General features: G+C 44.3%; 1 protein-coding gene across 1 annotated transcript in view; it reads right to left on the bottom strand.

The window, feature by feature from the left end:
- shank3a (SH3 and multiple ankyrin repeat domains 3a) overlaps window positions 1-19184 on the bottom strand; it is a 262588-nt gene that overhangs the window by 90398 nt on the left and 153006 nt on the right. The window lies entirely within an intron of this gene.

The raw sequence follows: 19184 nt of genomic DNA, 5'->3' as shown, positions 1-19184 counted from the left end.
GTTACAGATTTGCCTCCCTGCTCTGTAATTACAGAGATAAGATGGTGTTATGATAAGGAGGACAGGGAGCGCAAAGCCGGCTAAAAAAGGCAAACGGCTCAAACTTCTCTCACTTTTACTTCGCAGGTGGTGCAGCCTCAGCCTCTACAATAGCACTGATTTGATTGAAACTTTATTGACTTAAAACCCACAAGGCGGCTTTCTAACCTTGTAAAATGGATCTTCTCTAAGATGCTATGGCTAAAAATGCATCTGATACATTCCAAAATTATAACAGCTGCATGCTATCACCATGAAACACAATTATTTTCTTATTTAATTACTAATAATGGTGATATTTATGTTTATCAGTCTTTTAACGTTGACATTTTACATACTCTATATTTGACTGTCACTTGCACTGGGAGAACAGATTTAATTTAGCTTGATAGCTAATTAATTACTGTTGCTGCTGTGAAAAAACAAACAAGCAAAAAAGCAACAAAACAAAACAAATGACACCATTATCAGAACCTTTCACAGCTCTACTACACAATCTGGAGTCAAGCAGTGCATTACCCCTATTTCCCAACCTTCCAAAGCATTTTGCCCATCGTGCTGACTGCTAATAAACTCTTAGCCTCCTTTCCAATGCATCTCATTCCCACAGAGGATCCACAAGAGCTGCATGAAGAGCAGGGGCTGAAGAGCGACATTGGCTCAGGAGGTGAGAGCAGTCGTCTGGCAGCTGAAGGGTTGCTGGTTTCATCCCGCCCTGGGTGTGTTGAAGTGTCTCTGAGCAAGACATCAAATGCTCATGACCAGCTGGTTGGTGCCTTGCATGGCAGCCAATCGGTGTAGGTGTGTGAGTGTGTGTCTGCGAATTGGTGAATGAGAAGCATCAATTATCCAGCGCTTTGGATAAAGGTGCTATATAAATGCAGACCAATAAAATGATTTCTGAAAGCACCTGTAGACAAGTGTGGGAGGAAGCAGAGAAACTGGAAACTCACAAATGACAGACGAATAGCTAGCCTTACTTAGCCTGCTCAAAATAATATGAGTCTGAAAAACTTCTCACTGCAGTGAGTTTTGACCCCATCTCACTTAATACTTCTTCTGACAAATTGTTCCCAGCAGGCTAGCTTTTGCAAGTTTTACCAAACAATAACTGTACCTTGGCTTAATTCACCAATCAGATACTAGGACCAGGCTGGCTTTTGCAAGTTTTACCAAACAATAACTGTACCTTGGCTTAATTCACCAATCAGATACTAGGACCAGGCTGGCTTTTGCAGGTTTTACCAAACAATAACTGTACCTTGGCCTAATTAGCCAATCAGATAGATCACACAGACTCTGCAATGTTATAAACTGTGATGGCATCAGAAGATTTGATTAAGTGATTTATAGCAGGTAATTTCACTGACATAATTCCGGTTGCATCTTGCTCAGGGATGCAATACCAGTGCCTCAACCATTATCAACCAAAGCTAGTTTCTGGGCTGGGAGATAAGCCACCCCAGCCAATCAAATCTAGAGCCAGATATCAACCTCCAATCATACTACAATCTCAGAAAAAACGGTTGGAAAAGGACCCCTGTGATTCCATGGAAGAACCCTATCTAGTTCAAGGATTCTTTGTCAGGTGAAATGGTTCTTTGTCTGGGAGCTTTCACACTTCGCACCTATGATAGAGCGTTCAATAAAGACATAAAAACGGTTCCAGTATGGAGCCAAGCCAAAGAAGCCTTTTCTCTGAGAGTGTACAACAAGCCAATACCAGAAAGCATTTTCTAGACCCTCTATGAGAGATTGAGAATCTAGAATTTAACAAGGCAGTTGCTGATAGTTGTGTGCCATTCACCTCTCGACATCCCCATAAAAACTTACAGTTAGTCATCCTGTGAACAGAAATATTTTTCATTACGCGCATTCTGTTGTTTGTATAAAACAAATAGTATCAAACACTAATACTGTAACTTGAAAGAACTGCATTTACCATCAATCCTCAAATTGTGGCCGGGGTCTTTTATTTACTTAGGCTGCACAAAGCACAGGCCTTTATTTGGGGCAGGCCTGTATTCGAGGCAGGCCTTTATTTCTTATTAGGCTTCTGTTGTAGAATTTTATTCTTAGAAATAAAGTAAAAGGCTACACTTAAAGTGGGCCAACACTGTTCAACACTTCCTGTAACCGTTCAGAAATCAATTAGTGTAGGCTAATCAGGAACACCGTTTGGTAAGTCATAATGTCAGTCTTAACAGACTTAGTTTATTGCAAATATTCTCAAACACAATAAATCACATGCAAGTCCAGAATCCATAAAATAACAACTTGCCAGACACGCCTTCATGAACAATAACAAATTAGCGTAGATAACAGCAAGTTAAGGATCTTTTTTTCCTAAAGTGCCTTTTATTGTGAGACATGTGTTTTGTTTGGAGCAGCATACTGGTAGGCTATCAAAAGATTTTCGCTTTGGTTTGGGATTTAATTTACTTTTGGACTGTTTGATTTTATTGCTAAATGTTGGGACTGATGGGCACTGAAATCTGGGGGGTATTTGATGGTTCACTGTTAAGTTTTATGTAGCTGAATGAGTGTTTATTGCGAGCCAAGGCGCTTTCATTCATTCATTGAACGTGCGCTGTGCTGTAAATACATGGAAACCTTATTGCGAAGCCAAGTAGCCTAAATTGAGTTCATTTTTAATTTTGCCTGATTTACTTTTTATTAAATTTGTAGGCTGGAATGCCTTGCGGCAACAATTGTGTTTAAATGTGCTTCAGCCTTTGGCAAGCTACTCAGAAGGGGGCGGCAAGCGACTGGTAACTTGAGAGCTACGTGTTGGAGACCCATAGCGTAGGACAACGACTTTTAATTGGCAACAGTATTAAACCAACCAACAATATAAAATATTAAGAAGAGCTCTTTTATTTATTTAGTTAAATCGAAACAATGTCTTCTAGTGCTCATGGACTGATATCCCTACTGGTAGGCAATACCCCGGCTTGTATTTGGGGGCCGGCCTTTATTTGTCCGAATCGACCACGCCACCGGCTATTATCCGAGGCCCGGCTTCAAATAGAACCCTGGACACAATTTGAGGATTTACTGTAGACTGTTTTTACATTTACATTTTTGTGTCTCCAAGTGCCCCCCCCCACCCACCCCCCCAAAAAAGCCAGGAGATTTATGTACACTGTTTCCAGCACCATGAGAGGTTACCATCACAATTAAAAATCAAGTGTATTCTCTACATTCTTAATCAAGTGGATGTGCATATGGTGAAGTACAACAGTGCACAATTTTCTCCACGGTCTATTCGGCAGTTATAAACATCCTGCACATAATGTATTGCATTGACAGAAATAATAATAACTGTATGACAGAACTAATGTCACACAATGCATTTATGGCATGATTCAACAGGTATGAGTTAATCAACATTGAAGTCAAAAGCAATTACATTCTGCACTGGGTGGATGGAGGCTGCCCAGACCTAGGACAAATCAACACGGTCACCATGACTCTATGACACCACAATGCAAAATGATTCAAAACATGAAATTATAGTGATAGCTTGCCTATACTTACACATGTATAAGCTGTAACCACAGTGATAAGAATATGATTTCCCTGAAACAAATATGCTCATCAAAAAGACACAAGATGGAGGGTAATGGAAAATCACACGCAGAGCGCAGTTCTTGTGCATCGTCGTTTTAATTAGCATGACGGATGAGCGGGTCTAAAAAGATCAGCGTGGGGCTCGTTGGCCTGTGTTTGGCCTGTGTTTGGCCTGCGTTTGGCCTGCGTTTGGCCTGCGTTTGGCCTGGGCGGTTGATTCATGGGTATATTTGGAATCCTTGATGACCACTCGCCTGCTTGACTATCCAGAGTCATCTGTTCATCAGTTTCACTGACAACTTGTTAGCAGGTCGGTCCATGTAGTCATAGCAACTGGGGTCCTATTTATACATACAAAAGGCCACTGACATGAATCCTACATACTGTAAGTTTAGACCAGTGGTGTCAAACTCCAGTCCTGGAGGGCCGCAGTGTCTGCTGGTATTTGTGGTTTCCTTTCAATCAGCAGCCAATTAAGGCCTTGAGAACAAGGTGCGTGGACTCTTTAGCCAATGAAAGACTTTGAAATGTATCTCTAGTGCTGAAACACTCCAAAAACCAGCAGACACTGCGGCCCTCCAGGACTGGGGTTTGACACCTCTGGTTTAGAGAGTCGCGATCAGCCAAGTTGATATGAAAAGACAGAGGAGACAATAAAATGCCGACTCCTCCAGACACACCTTGAGGGTGTGATATTGCTCAAATGCACAGCAATACAGAGGAATAAATGCCTCAAATGCTCCTTTGCTGGTCCAAAATGGCTGAAACCGGTTATAAAAAAAGAAAAGAAAAACAAGCTCAGCAGAGTTAGAGTTGCTGGATAGTGTGTTTTGAAGAAAACCTGTGGGAAGCTACAGTGCTCTTTGGAGTTTATATTAAACCAAAATGCCTTTATTCACACAGAGTTATGTGTGGAAGATAGCCCAGCACAGGGAAGGGGAAGAACCATGACTCAGCACCTTTCTAATGAGACAACCCCAGGCCCTGCATTCTGATTAGCCTCAGAGTTAAGAATGAAAAAGTCGGCTTGCTTGTTTTTGCGACATCAGGAGCCGCTGACTTTGAGGCCTGAGTGGAGACAGCGCAGAAACTCTTTTGCATATCCCTGCGAGCTGACCTTTACCTGTGTCATTTCTGAATTTGAAAAAGATGGCCGTTTGAAAAGCAAGGCCAACCTGAACACGGAACATTTCCCTTAGGAACTTGGAGCGTGGGAGGGGAAGACACACATCGAAGTGTAACCGAGACCTGATAGGCCAGATCATGGGTGTCATCACCACTCGAGAGCAGGCTTTGAACCGGGCTGACCTGGCCACAGTGCAACTGAAACCGCACAGGCCTGATATGTGTGAGATGAGTTCTTGAAGCTCTTTGCAAATGACAGCTTGGACTAAATCAAACTTACAAGTATTTTGTGTTATATTTAGACTTCGATTTTAAGATTTTTCTGCTGTGGAATACGGGCCCAAGTTCAAGTGGTTTTTCATTGCTCCTCAAAAAACAAAAACCGTTGTGTAATTATTTTCCAGGATGAGCTCTCATTGCTTATTCCTGTCCCTCCTGACTACCTGCTTCTTTCCCCAAAACCCAATATGCACTTGAAAGCTTGGACACCAGCAATTACGGAAACACTGATAACACCTCATTAGGATGACTTCCTTAAAGCCACAGTGCTGGAACCCAGGGGAGACTCTACACTCTCTCTCTGCAGGGTACACTGCGTTTAAACAGTGCGGTGAACTGACCCCATAAACAGGACAGAGCCATATCCGGTTAACATCAGCTCAAGTGATGGCATTGCTAAGCACCCAAAGGGCTTAAGCACACACTCACTCCCGCTGGAGCTGGCGGGAAACTGGAGCTCTAATTCCAAAGGTTCGTTTGAAGAGCTTCGTCAATTGCAGGATAATGAAGACCACACCGCGACCGTCTATCCATCAGGAAAACACAGGAGAGAACTGCTGTCTGCAGGAAGAACCCTCTTCTGTAAGGGCACTTTACTTCACAATGAGGGCTGAACAGATACAGTTAAAAACGACAAACATAAATTGGTGCTTTCTTTTCTGAATGAAACGGTTAAAGTTCTTGCCTGCACTGTATGTTGCAGCAAAGATCCTGCATAAACACCAACCATAAATATATATACCATAAACACCAACTACGTGTTTTTTCTCAAACGATTCTGAATGCTGATTATTAATGAAAAGATAATCAAAACAGTACAACAGGGATTGCCCCTTGCTTAGTCAACTGTAAGTCGCTTTGCATAAAAGTGTCAGCTAAATAACTGCAATGTGATCTTCTGAGGCTTAACAGGCTTGTTATTGTTCATTCAGTATGCCCCCACTACTCCGACCGCATTCGAGTAAAAGCAAGCTAGCTAGCCTGCTGTATAGCATAAATTAGGCAGCTATGTACCTCAAGGCAATTTCAAACATTACTTAGTGCTTATTAAACATTAAATACAAAAATGTTATGGCTGCTTCCGAGAATGCAAGCAACGCTGAAGTGACGCTAAGTGCATCAACAACAGTTGCACATGCACTCACACAAATTGAACATTTTTGAACAGTGAAACCATGGCCGTGTAATCTCATCAGATGAACTGATTTCATAAGCTTTTGAGTTTGGCAATTTGCATGAGTACTCCAGTAACAAGAAGATCTTTACTTGGCTTACGGTTAGGCACACAATTTTACAAAGTGTCCGTCTTCTTGCATCTTTGTTATGCATGCCAAACTATGTGACATATTTGTTACTCTGGCTGTACACCAGAGCAAAGGACACGCTCAATAAAAGCAAACAAATAATACATTTAAGATAATAAATAAAAGCACAAAACAAACTCCCGCTCTATAAGTTTGGATGCATATGTGCATGGCGGTGTTTATGCACTTCAAACAAATGTCCGTAAGACCTTATGATCTTATTGTTTCTCTCGAATAGAAAATATTAGCTTGTTTTAAGTTGACAAGCAAAATGTTCTTATCCCATTGGTAGATCTTGAAATGTGTCAAAGTGTCTTACCTCATTGGAAATATTTTTGTCTTATCTAGCAAAGAAGTAAGATAAATAAGACTTCAGGTTTCAGTGTGAATACTTGTTGAGATTTTGGTTTTTGCAGTGTGTGTGTGTGTATTGGAGAGACTAAGAGAGGGCAAAGCGATTCAGCACAGCAAATATGTGTGTTAGGTGTGAGTGGTCACTGCGCTGTATGAGAAGAGCACGCAGGATTGGCTGTGGGGGCAGAGATATTATACTGTGACAGGTGGCTTTGCTCGCGGGGTGCTGGCCCTAGCTGGACGAGGTGTAACTTCTACCTGCTGCTCTTCATGATTGGACCTGGGGGCGTTCAGATGTACCGCAAAAACCCAATACCAACCACACGTTGACCGCTCACACCCAATACCAACCACACGTTGACCGCTCACACCCAATACTGACCAGGCGCCGACCCCACTCACCCAATACCAACCACACATCGACTGGTCTCACCCAATACCAACCACACATCAACCAGCCCGCTGAAGTTCACGACCGCAGCTGCTAACACTGATCATTCAGACGTGAAGGTGCTGACGGGTCAGGGCCTTTTGTGCTGTACACCTCTCCAGATCAGTGTTTCAGGCTAATTGGCAGGCTGTTAGGATATTGGGTTTGTCCTAATCATATTAGTGCCGGAGATCAGACGTGAGAGGCATTTCAATCAGGCACGACACGGGGCGCCTAAAACAGCGAGGCAGCTGTCTATGAATGAGACAGGACTCAATGAAAAACCGCGTTCCCACCCGTGTCCCCCCCTCCCTTCCTCCTCCTACCCCCGGAGAAGACTCTAATTAAAGCATCTGGTTATCCATGCATTAAATATACGCTGGGACGTGAGTCGTTTTGCTCTGGGAAGAGGCAAACTTTGAAGGAGGAGATCAAACAAAATTAAGAAAGCAGTTTGCGGGCTGAGTTGAATTGGTTCTTCTCGGCTTCTCTCGGGCCTTGTTTACAGAACACTGCTGCCACCGCCCCCCTACCCAAGGTTACGTCTGGTGCAGATATGGAAGTTATAGATAATGATTGGAAGAGTTCAAAAAGTCATAGGAGTGTGACTGTATTTCAGGAGAAACATTGTCACAGTTAAAGCAGTGTAGGATGGAGGGGCTGTGGATTGGTACCTGTGTGCAGGTACACTCACTTCAGGATACAAAAACGCCTTGTTCATGAGAGAGGTCAGAGGAGAAGGTGACAGTGGTGCAAATAACCACACATTAGAGGAGTGGTATGCAGAAGAGCATCTCTGAACACACAACACGTCAAACCTTATGACCACTAACTAACAGTTATATAAATAAAGATCTGCATGTTATACAACTTCTTTTTAACACATGAAAACACTTGAATTCCATCTAAAATGAAAATCAGTAAGGAAACGAGTTGGGAGAAAAAATAATTTTCTCATACATTCTCTTTCCTCATGCTTGCCTCCATTTCAGTTTAACCCAACGTAAGAAACGAAACCCAATCAGAAATCAACCAGCTACTCATCCATATCAGGTAATAAACACCCAAAAAATGCAAATGTTCCAAGAACACATTGAGTCCCAAGGCGGAAAAATGAAAACCAGCGAACAAGAACATCACCTGTCCCAGGAAAAAAACAAAAAACAAAAATGGAGATAATTCTCACTAAACTGTGAGATCAAATCTAATTTTCCAACTGCTTATTTTAATTAGGGAAAAAGCTGAGAATTTGAAGGAGCTCTTGAGGGTGGAAACATGCTGGGCAATTTCCATTAATTATGTTTTTTTTCCCCTCTCCTCTCCTCCTCTCTCCTCTCCTCTCCAAAAGAACGAGAACACTGACCACTCCAACAGCTCCATGTGGAGGGAATTACAGCAGGCTACTCTACCGAGAGCCAATCAGATGGAGGCCAGAAGTGTGAGGTCACAGTTCACCATGTTTGCATGCTTGGCCAGCTGATTGGCTGTCTGCTCCCTTGCTGTGCTTGGCTGCTTTTCCCCCTTGGTTTTGTATGTGAGCACCGTGATTGGCCGAAAGTAGATGCAGAGCAGATTATTTGTATTCAGACTTGAACAGGGCGGGTGGCTGAATCGATGGACAGAAAAGAAACGGGGACACGTGTCTGACTAATGCTGAAGCGTAGCCCGATTCCCTGATCGATGCCAGCTCGGTAGAAACAGCTCATTAATCTGCTTGTGAATGGCTGTTTATCTTCCACTTAACAGACCTGTTTAACCCTGTTCAAACAGTCTCAGGGAAAATAGTACCTCTCCCAGCTTCTGCCCGTGTGTACAAGACACTGCTTCAACCTAGCAATGTTGTTACCAAGGACTTTGTCACCTAGCGCTGCATAACGTAGAAATTACATGACGGCAGCACAAACAAAATGTCTGCCTTGAAATTCCAGATTACTGGCTATTTCACTGTAGAGTTTATGGTCAGCCTACACTGAAGAGGGTGGCAGGGTCCAGGATCTTATTGATTTTTCCTGGATGTATAATTGAGGAACCTTTGATTCCGTAACCTTAAATGAACACAGTAAAAACAATGAGGTGCTTTTGGTGGATTATCCAGTAATTGGACGTTTTAAAAGCGGAAGTGCAAAATTAGTTTTTTATCAATTCACAAAACTTCACTGTCTGAAATGCTACGTTAGCATGTTAGCAGCACATAAATGACTGCACCCACCTGTCTGTGTGCGTGTATGCGTGCGTGCGTGCGTGTGCGTGGGGGTTCAGCATGCAGAGGTACAGTAAACCTCGAGACGTGCTATATTTCTGAGAGCCGGCGTTAGCTTGCCTCGGCTCCATTACGACTGCAGCTGGTGGCCGGGAATGGCTTCTCCCTGCGCACGCAGTTAAAACCCACAGCCATTAGCATCGGTGGCCATTAGCTGACAGGCCTCATTGTGTCTACAGCGTTAGCAGTGGCAGGCTGCCCGCTGAGCACCTGGGAGCACCCCGCCAGGTAACGCCGGGCCCCCGGCCCCAAAGGCCTTTTGTGAGGGAATGCTGATTAGCACACTCATATCTGGGCCAAACAAATCATTATCACATGCAATGACTATGATTATCGCAGAATAAACTGCTTAATATGAAACACAACCATTATAGGTATCAGGGAGAAAACTTCTGTGTCAGACAGGACCACATTTTTTGGAAATAATTTAACAGCCTGGGGGCAGCCTGTAGCCTAGTGGCTAAGGAGCATGACTGGGTCCTAGAAGGTTGGTGGTTCAAGCTCCGATGTAGCCACAGGTGTTGGGCCCTTAACTCCACTTTGTTCCAGGGGGGGCATTCTCCTCTGCTTCGTACAATCAACTGTAAGTTGCTTTGGATAAAGGTGTCAGCCAAATAACAATGAGTAACAGGATGCATCCATCTTCATTGTTCATAGCAACACCATGGCCCTAAGCTGCTCTCAAACTCATCCCAATCCTAGGGAAGGAAACGAGATTTCTGTCTCAAACACAGCACCAGAAATGGCCGTGTAACCTCTTTTTAAGCTAATTTGCTGAAGGTGGGTTTCAAATTATACTGTAAATGAACCTCCTCTGGAAAGGCAAGATGTGTCGGCACATCAAATCAAGTGAAGTAGATAGAAGTTGACATAAATCATTTTACAGCAAAAAGAGTCCATTTGAATCTTATAGTCTGACTAAAAATCTTATTTCTTTTACTTTTTTTTGCTAAGTAAGACAAATATATTACCAAAGAGGTGAGACAGTTTGATGCATTACAGGATTTTCCAATAGGATAATAAAACTTCACTCGTCAGTACCTTAAAAAGGGCTAGTACAGTATGTTCTACTTGAGAGAAAGAAATACAATTCAAAGTCTCATTACAAGACAAAAACACTTGTTGAGACAGGCGCTTTTGCACAGTAAGTCTTTGGTTGGGGCCCTGCTGTTGTATCGTTATGCTTAATCTGAATTGCTACAGTGCATACCTAGCCATGTAAATTTGCATTAGAAGGAAGTTGTGTAGGTCTCATTGGGGAAGGGAATTTTCGGAATTAATGCTCTTTACGTCAATGCATTCATTTTGGCCTTGATTGACAGTGTTCACAAAACGCAAAGGAAAACAAAATCTGGTTGTAAGCCCTGAGGCAAACTATCGCTGTCAGAAGTGAACATGCAACGGCTATGCTAATAAGAAATGATTCACTCATTGAGCCTGCTTATGCTCTAAGTCTGGAGAGAGCAGCGTCGAGCTGAACTATATCTGTAGGACGTTTGTACAGCGGAGGAAACATTCCCCGACTCTCTGCTCTCAAAAAGCAGCTCGGCTCCTTTTCAGTGTCAATCATCCCACTTCACATTTACAGTACATCCAGCCAAACTGCAGAACATGTTCTTCTGCAAACATAGGCATTTCATTACACATGAATGGGTTTAAAATTACAGGAAATTACATGCTTTTTATTCTTGTACATTTAGAAAAACTATCAAAATGTCACTACTGAGAAATGTCAAGACTGGAGCCGCATTGCTTTGATTTACAGCACCGGGGGTATTTTTGGAGCAAATAATGAATCCTTTATTTCACAGAAGGTGCATATCTGATCTAACAATTGTACTGGAATAAGAGAGAGTGTGTATGTGAAACTAAACCTCAATCAGTGCCTGTCCAACCCTTGGGTTCAACCGTCTCAGGGGTCCTTTAAACTGTGCTTTGCATGTCACCCATACTGCATGTTATTAGGATATACATACACTGTATACTGTACACAACAAAAGCAGTGTGTGAAGACCAGTCTCTAGGCAACAGAATCAAGGCAATGACATCATAAAGAAGAGACAGTGCAGTTAATCAGGCACTCTGGCAGGCAATATCTCAGCTATCCTGCTCTGATATTTCTCCGTCTTTTCCAATTATTCACCTGCCTGTCTGCCCAATGCTCCCCTAATACACTCCACAACATGCTTACTCAGATGGAAGGAGTGCCCAAGTGGAAGCAATGTTTCAAAAATATGAATACAGATAAAAAGCCAGACATGTACACCGCTAACACGCGGGCCAGGGCGGTCCCTGCAGGGCCATAACCCCGCTCCACGGATGACATGTGCTGGGAATGTTTGCTGAATCCGATTTGCACGTTCACACTCATGAATTTTCCATGTGCGGCATGAATAAACAGCAGCCCAGCCCAGCGTGCACACACACGCAGTGTCAAAACGTGAAACACCCTCCGTGTTCTCAGACAGGGACAGAGCCGTTTCAGCGCCGCTTCTGTGCAATGTCAAATTTAATAAACACGCGAGCGCTCTTTCCAGCCCGTACCTTAAGGTCAAACAGATTACCTTCCATTTCAGAGTCCAAGTCTGTTACACAGGAACCAAGTGTTCAGCCTTTCGCAGGAAAGATAAAACATTAAACATTAAGAGCCCGGAATTCAGACAGAATGGAGGCGGCTTTGCTGCTACCTGAAACAGAAGGTCTGGTGTAGGTAGATATGAATATTAAATGGATCCATTTGAATGTTTTTTTCCTCTGAATTCGTAGCTGGCAATGGGGACAGGAGAAGCGCAGATGCTGCCACACACTCAGCAGAACTCGCTGCGCCTCCCCCGAGCGGAGCAGGAGCCAGATGTTCAGACCTCAGCAGTGTTTATGTGTTACAGGAGTCCCTCACGAGCTCATGTTCTCTGCCTGAGCCTCAGCGAGCTCTACGTCAGGTAATGACAGCTTCCACAGTCGGCCCACAGATCAATAAAATCACCGCTAACATCTGTAAAATGGCCAACATCTGCAAAATGGCCAACATCTAAAAAATGCCCAACATCCGCACAATGCCCAACATCTGCAAAATGCCCTTGTTGTCGGACAGGCTCCTAAATGTGTTTGAAGGTGGATGAGACAGCGTTATTTAAAAGCAAGTTTATTGCTCTCAGAGCAAAAAAAGTCTCAACAGGAATTTTAGTGTTACAGACTTATCCCTCTTACTTTATTTTCCACTGAGGTGAGACAGTTTGGCTAATTTCAAGATTTGCCAATGGGGTGCGAAAATTTCACTTGTCAAGCAAACGGTAACTGAAAATAAGCAAGCATTTTCTACTTGAGAAAAAAAAAAAAAAAGATTTTAAGTCTCATTTCCAGACTACAACACTTAAGCTAGGGCAGGGCAGGTGGCTGTGACAGCCTGATTTAAGAGGGAGTTAGTTCTGCTGTCTATAATGCAGAGTCAGACTGAGACACTAGCCCACCCCCACAGACTGTCACATTCTTTAAAAACTCATTAAAGCTCATCTCTGTTCCGAGGCTGGGCGGTAAGACTTAATTAAGAAAATACATTTATCATAAGCTTAATCCAGATTTTTTTTAACCGGTTGTCGTCCGCAAACATCTTCTCTTCTGTTGAACTGGAAAGTTAGAGGCTCTTGTGTGAGGTAACTATCGACTAAAGCCATGCCTTTACAGGTGATGCTACGGCCAGGTACACGGAGAAGCCACGGTTTAACCGGACAACCGCTCAGCAGACCGGTAAACTGGTTCTCTCGTTTCAGTGGCATCGCCGCAGTTGTTTTGTATGTCCTTCCTCCTCCCGATTACACAGATTCCTCAGACAAACCAACTGAGACATGACTGAGCCGGCTATCAAACCCAGAACCTTTTTTTTCTTGTGAAAGGTTCAAAGGCTTACGGTACAATTGGGATTTTTTTCCCTAAAAGGACAAAAATGTACCTCCACTGTAGTGTGAGAGACATGGTGATGCAGCTCATCCCTGCCCCATAACAGATGGACAGCTTTAGGCTGAAACTAGCAGGGATCTAAAACTCTTTTTAGGGTCTGTAGACTAACCAGATTGTCAGCAATGTACTTTTAACATTGAAAGTTCTGTCTCATTACCTTTGAAGCAGAAATATTCCGGCTTGTGGTGTCTCATAAATATTCATGAAGGAGCGTGACCAACAACAATGCTGCACCAATTGGATGCCCTGTGCTCGGCCACAACTAATGAATATTTATGAACTGCAATATATAGCAATGGAAACGTGTATTGCCAAGCAGACCTCCTGTGGTAAGAACATAGAGGCGATGGACGAGATGCAGGAGCTGAGAATGTGTTTAAGCTATAGCAGGGGTGCCCAATTGTATGCCATGGAGGGCCGAAAGCACTTTCAACAGCCTTTCGTCACGACACCAGAGCCCACGATTAGTTCTCTGGCTGAAGGTGTGTTTGCTGGTGAATTCAGTGAAATGAGCTGGTGTAGTGACTGGCATACTCTCAGCCCTCTGTGGGGCGTGATTGCACATAGGCTATAGGATCTCTTTCTCTCTCTCACACACACATACGCACACTCTCTCTCTCTTACACACACATACACACGCTCTCTCTCTCACACTCTCTCTCTTACACACACATACGCACACTCTCTCTCTCACACACACATACACACGCTCTCTCTCGCTCACACTCTCTCTCTTACACACATACACACACTCTCTCTCACACTCTCTCTCTTACACACACTCTCTCTCACACTCTCTCTCTTACACACACACTCCCTCTCACACACTCTCTCTCACACACATACACACGCTCTCTCTCTCTCACACTCTCTCTCACACACACATACACACGCTCTCTCTCTCACACTCTCTCTCTTACACACATGCACACACTCTCTCTCACACTCTCTCTCTTACACACACACTCCCTCTCACACACTCTCTCTCTCTCACACACATACGCACACTCTCTCTCACACACACATACACACGCTCTCTCTCTCACACTCTCTCTTACACACACACGCTCTCTCTCTCTCACACTCTCTCTCTTACACACACTCCCTATCACACACTCTCTCTCACAAACATACGCACATTCTCTCTCACACACACATACACACGCTCTCTCTCGCTCACACTCTCTCTTACACACATACACACACTCTCTCTCACACTCTCTCTCTTACACACTCTCTCTCTCACACTCTCTCTCTTACACACACACTCCCTCTCACACACTCTCTCTCTCACACACATACACACGCTCTCTCTCTCTCACACTCTCTCTCACACACACATACACACGCTCTCTCTCTCTCACACTCTCTCTCTTACACACATACACACACTCTCTCTCTCACACTCTCTCTCTTACACACACACTCCCTCTCACACACTCTCTCTCTCTCACACACATACGCACACTCTCTCACACACACATACACACGCTCTCTCTCTCTCACACTCTCTCTTACACACACACGCTCTCTCTCTCACACTCTCTCTCTTACACACACACCCTCTCTCTCACACTCTCTCTTACACACTCTCTCTCACACACATACGCACACTCTCTCTCTCTCTTACACACACATACACACGCTCTCTCTCTCACACTCTCTCTCTTACACACACATACACACGCTCTCTCTTGCTCTCTCTCTATCTCTCTGCAGAGTGGTGCATAACCCACGGTAGTTTCAGTACATCCAGGAACAGAGGGCTTGGGGCTACAGAATTAACCGGATTATACCTGCGAGCCGCAGTAGCATCGTCACTGTTCAATGAGACACCTGTGGCCAGCGTGCGTGTGCAGTGTACTACAGCACAGCTACAGCCTGCAGGGGACAGCCAATGGGAGAGGAGCGATGCCTGAGCACAGTTCAGAAGAGAATGTGTGGCATGAATGAATGAAGCAGCAAATCGTAATGAAGGACCGGACCTGTAAATACCATTCAACTTTCCACATGGGAAATTATTTAAAAAAACAATACAACACTGTGATGGGTATAAGACACACACGCACATACAGTAAATACATACTTACACACACACACACACACACACACACACACATTGATACACGCGCACACAGAGAGCCGTTCTATTGTCTCGATTGCCATGACAACCAAAGCAACTGAAGAATCCTTACTGCACAATCTATCCCTATCAAACATGTCTGTTGTTTGGCTCAGTGAGGAAGCGGGAAAATGGGCCTGTTTAGCCCCAATCTCAGCGGACTGTGGTTGTCTGAGGCGTGAACAGAGATGTGGAGAAGACAAACAGACCAAAGACCCGTCAGTCCCAGAGAGCAAACAGAGGGGCGAGGATCTTCAGTGCATGTTTTCCGCCACAAAAAAAGACCTGAGTCATTCTACCACCCTCAACACTACAGACCATTTTATATTTACTATGTTCATATCTATCGATCTATCTTAATCCCAAACTGGTTCAATTTGGGCCTTCTGGCTTTTTTCTGTTCCCTTGGGAAATTGTCCAATGTGAAGCTTGATAAAGTTAAAAAAACTAATTCACACAAATGTTTGCTGCCAGTGACTATTTATATTATCATCATATCTTTTTTTGTACAGTATAGGGAATAGTCCCTCTACTTCCCTATACAGTACAAACAATTCTGGTTCTCCCAATTAAGTATCTGATTTCAATAGCATCTGATCTCAATTTGGCAGAACCATTTGTTCATAGCAAACAATTCCTTGAAGGAACACAAACGCACAAACTGATGAATAGTTTCCTTGTCCTTGGAAAAAAAATCCCCACATCACTACAAAGACTGATCAAACCCTGCAGTCGACTTTGATCAGGATCAGTAATGGCCACCTCTATGCAGTCCAGGGACTTTAGTGACGCTAATGCTAATGTACGCTAATGAAAATAGGATGTGAAAGGCATTATGCACTCAAACAGAGGAGAGGACAGGGGCTAGCCTTCTCCTGTAGACACAGTTATGGCTTGAAATACAGTAACAGCATAATTCAGTAATCCACTTAAGCTCTTACACAGCAGTTCTTACACTAATCCTTTCATTCTGAAGGACCCATAGTGCTCTTTATATAATGTAATAACCATGTAATAACCATTTGCAGGCCTGTTATAGCTGCAATTGTATGTACATCAAAGAGAAATAGTTTCTAGGTGTTTTATTCATGTTAACCACAAAGGTAGAGTAATCCAGAACGACATAAATACAGGTCCATATTGCAATATAATAGGATAATATGCACTGTACAGAAAATCTGTTCTTGTAAGATAAAGGGGCAGATTTTGACTGATTTCAAGACTGCAGTCCAAGTTGGCCTAAGGATTTGGCCAAAGGTCCAGCTACCAGAGAGCTTTTAAGGAATTCAGTTTGTCTAACATCAAACTGGGAATCATTTTATGAATTTGTTTATTCACAATTTATACAGTTACAGTATATGAGCATGGGCTGGTAGAAATAATGCACCACATAACTCATCAGAGCGAGAGAGACAAAGAGAGATAGGGAGAGAGAGGGAGAGAGACAGAGAGATAGAGAAGGAGAGAGAGAAAGCAGAAGAGGGAGAGAGAGGGAGAGAGAGAGATATTGAACAGTGAGCGAAAAGCAGAGTGATACTGCCTTTTTAGAGTCGGCGAATCCTCAGCAGGGTAATAACACAGTACTCAGCCCTACAGATGAAAACCCACTCACTAACACACAAGTGCCTGACCTCCTGCCTGCTCATAAACAATCCACACAATGTGTGTATGTGTGTGTCAGTCTGTGTATGCGTATATGTGTATTGTGTGTGTGTGTGTGTGTGTGTGTGTGCGTGCAGCAATTTCTCAGAACTGGACACAAAGAACAGAGGGTAACAGAACACTGTGTTTTTCCCTGTTACAATTATTTGAGAAAAGCAGCACTGAATGTCCCCCACAGGAAAGGAGGATATTGGGTAGCCACCAATAATACACACAAGCAGGTCATTGATCAGGGGTGTGTCATGTGCAAGCTCACTCCTTTCTCTCACCTTTAAAGCTATAGACATGCATCGGGAACAAATTGTTCCATAGTGTGTAAGAGCCACACACACACTACTGTGGGCACAAAGAGTATGCATGGTGACAGTATGCATAGCCCACCATGCAGGGCCATGCAAGGGCACCCCTCCTGCACAGACACACACACGCACATGCACAGGCGTACACACGCACACACATGCACACACTCACACACACACACACACACACACACATGTACAGACACACACAAATGTCCACATACACACACTCATACACATGCACACACACACACACACGCACACGCACACACGCACCCATACACACACACGCACACCCATACATGTGATCAGGTGGACGTTCTCTAAGCAGGATTGGGAAGAGAGGGAGGGAGTGAGTGAGGAAGGGGAGAGATGAAAGAGAAATAATGGCGTGTTTACCTCCTACGTCATTAGAGACACCGTCTTGAATGAGGCATGGGTGAAGATAAGAACAGACACACATGATAAAAAAAAATAAAAAAAAGCAGAGCCGGCGGTTTGTGAGTGTCAACATGAAACGCAGAGAGCCAAAGGACCGGCAGCCAACGGTGAAATGCTGAGTGGCAAATGGCAGCGGGAACAAACAGGGAACGGGCGGGAGAGGCTCATGGAGCCCGGAAGGCTGCAGCGCGGGGAGTCTGGGTACGCACGCGGCCCTCTATTCTCACGGGGCAACAAAGCCAATCCCATTACCTGCAACCTGCGTCTATTCAACCCGGGCCGAGGCAGTCTGAATTAGTTACTCTGATCTGAGCTTATTAAATCACTCCATTAAACACATGCAGAATGCAGCCCGGGGGCAAACCACGGGGACGGAAAAAGACCCAGGAACTGCACTACAATAGACTGCATAAAGCACCACGTCAAAATAACTCAACAGACAGCAGTAGATATTACGCTGTAGATATTTCCAAACCCTCTGGGCCGACTGTGGGAAGAACTACATGTCCCTGCACAGCTCCAACCAAACCAGCAAGACTCGTTACAGCGAAGCGTGTCACCCTGTGCTGAACAGCTGAAACAGTCGCCGAATGCTAACTAGTGTACTGCTAACCAGTGCAAGCAGTCCAGCTGTTTACCGTTAAACCAGCACAAGCAGTCCAGCTGTTTAACGCTAACTAGTGTGCCGCTAACCTGTGCATGCAGTTCAGCTGCCTACCGCTAACTAGCGTACTGCTAACCTGTGCAAGCAGTCCAGCTGCCAACCGCTAACTAGCTTACCGCTAACCTGTGCCTGCAGTTCAGCGGTGTACGGCTAACTAGCGTATCGCTAAACCTGTGCAAGCAGTTCAGCTGCATACCACTTACAGAGAGCAAGCAATCCAACTACCTACTGCTAACCGGCACGAGCACTCTAACTGTGTACCGCTAACTGCTGCAAGCACTCTAGCTGCATACCAATAATCAGCACAAACAATCTGCCAGGAGGCCGCTAACTAGCACCAGCACTCTAGGAGTGTATCATTAACTGGGGCAAGCAGTCTGTATACCGCTCACACTGTATTTCACTAGATTACCATCAGATCCTCCATGCACAGCAGACAGCATCCAGGCTGCCCACATCGATAAGAGAGGCAGGGGAATGGTTCAGAGCCACAGTTCACCGCCAACAAAACCCCTGGAGTCCCTACCACAAGCAAACAGAGTGGTGCCAACTGTTCAGACAACAGGAGCAGGGTCAGACCTGAGTCCACACCTCCCCTGACCCGACCTCCCTCCCCGGCTCTGAACGCTCCCCTGACGTTTCCCCCAGCTGGGCACGCGGCGGAGTGAGAAAGAGAGG

The sequence above is a fragment of the Conger conger genome, chromosome 8 (genome assembly GCF_963514075.1).
Source record: "Conger conger chromosome 8, fConCon1.1, whole genome shotgun sequence".
In the NCBI taxonomy this organism is placed as follows: Eukaryota; Metazoa; Chordata; class Actinopteri; order Anguilliformes; family Congridae; genus Conger; species Conger conger.
Note: the sequence above shows the minus strand (reverse complement) of the source record. Positions and strands in the feature narration are given on the sequence as shown.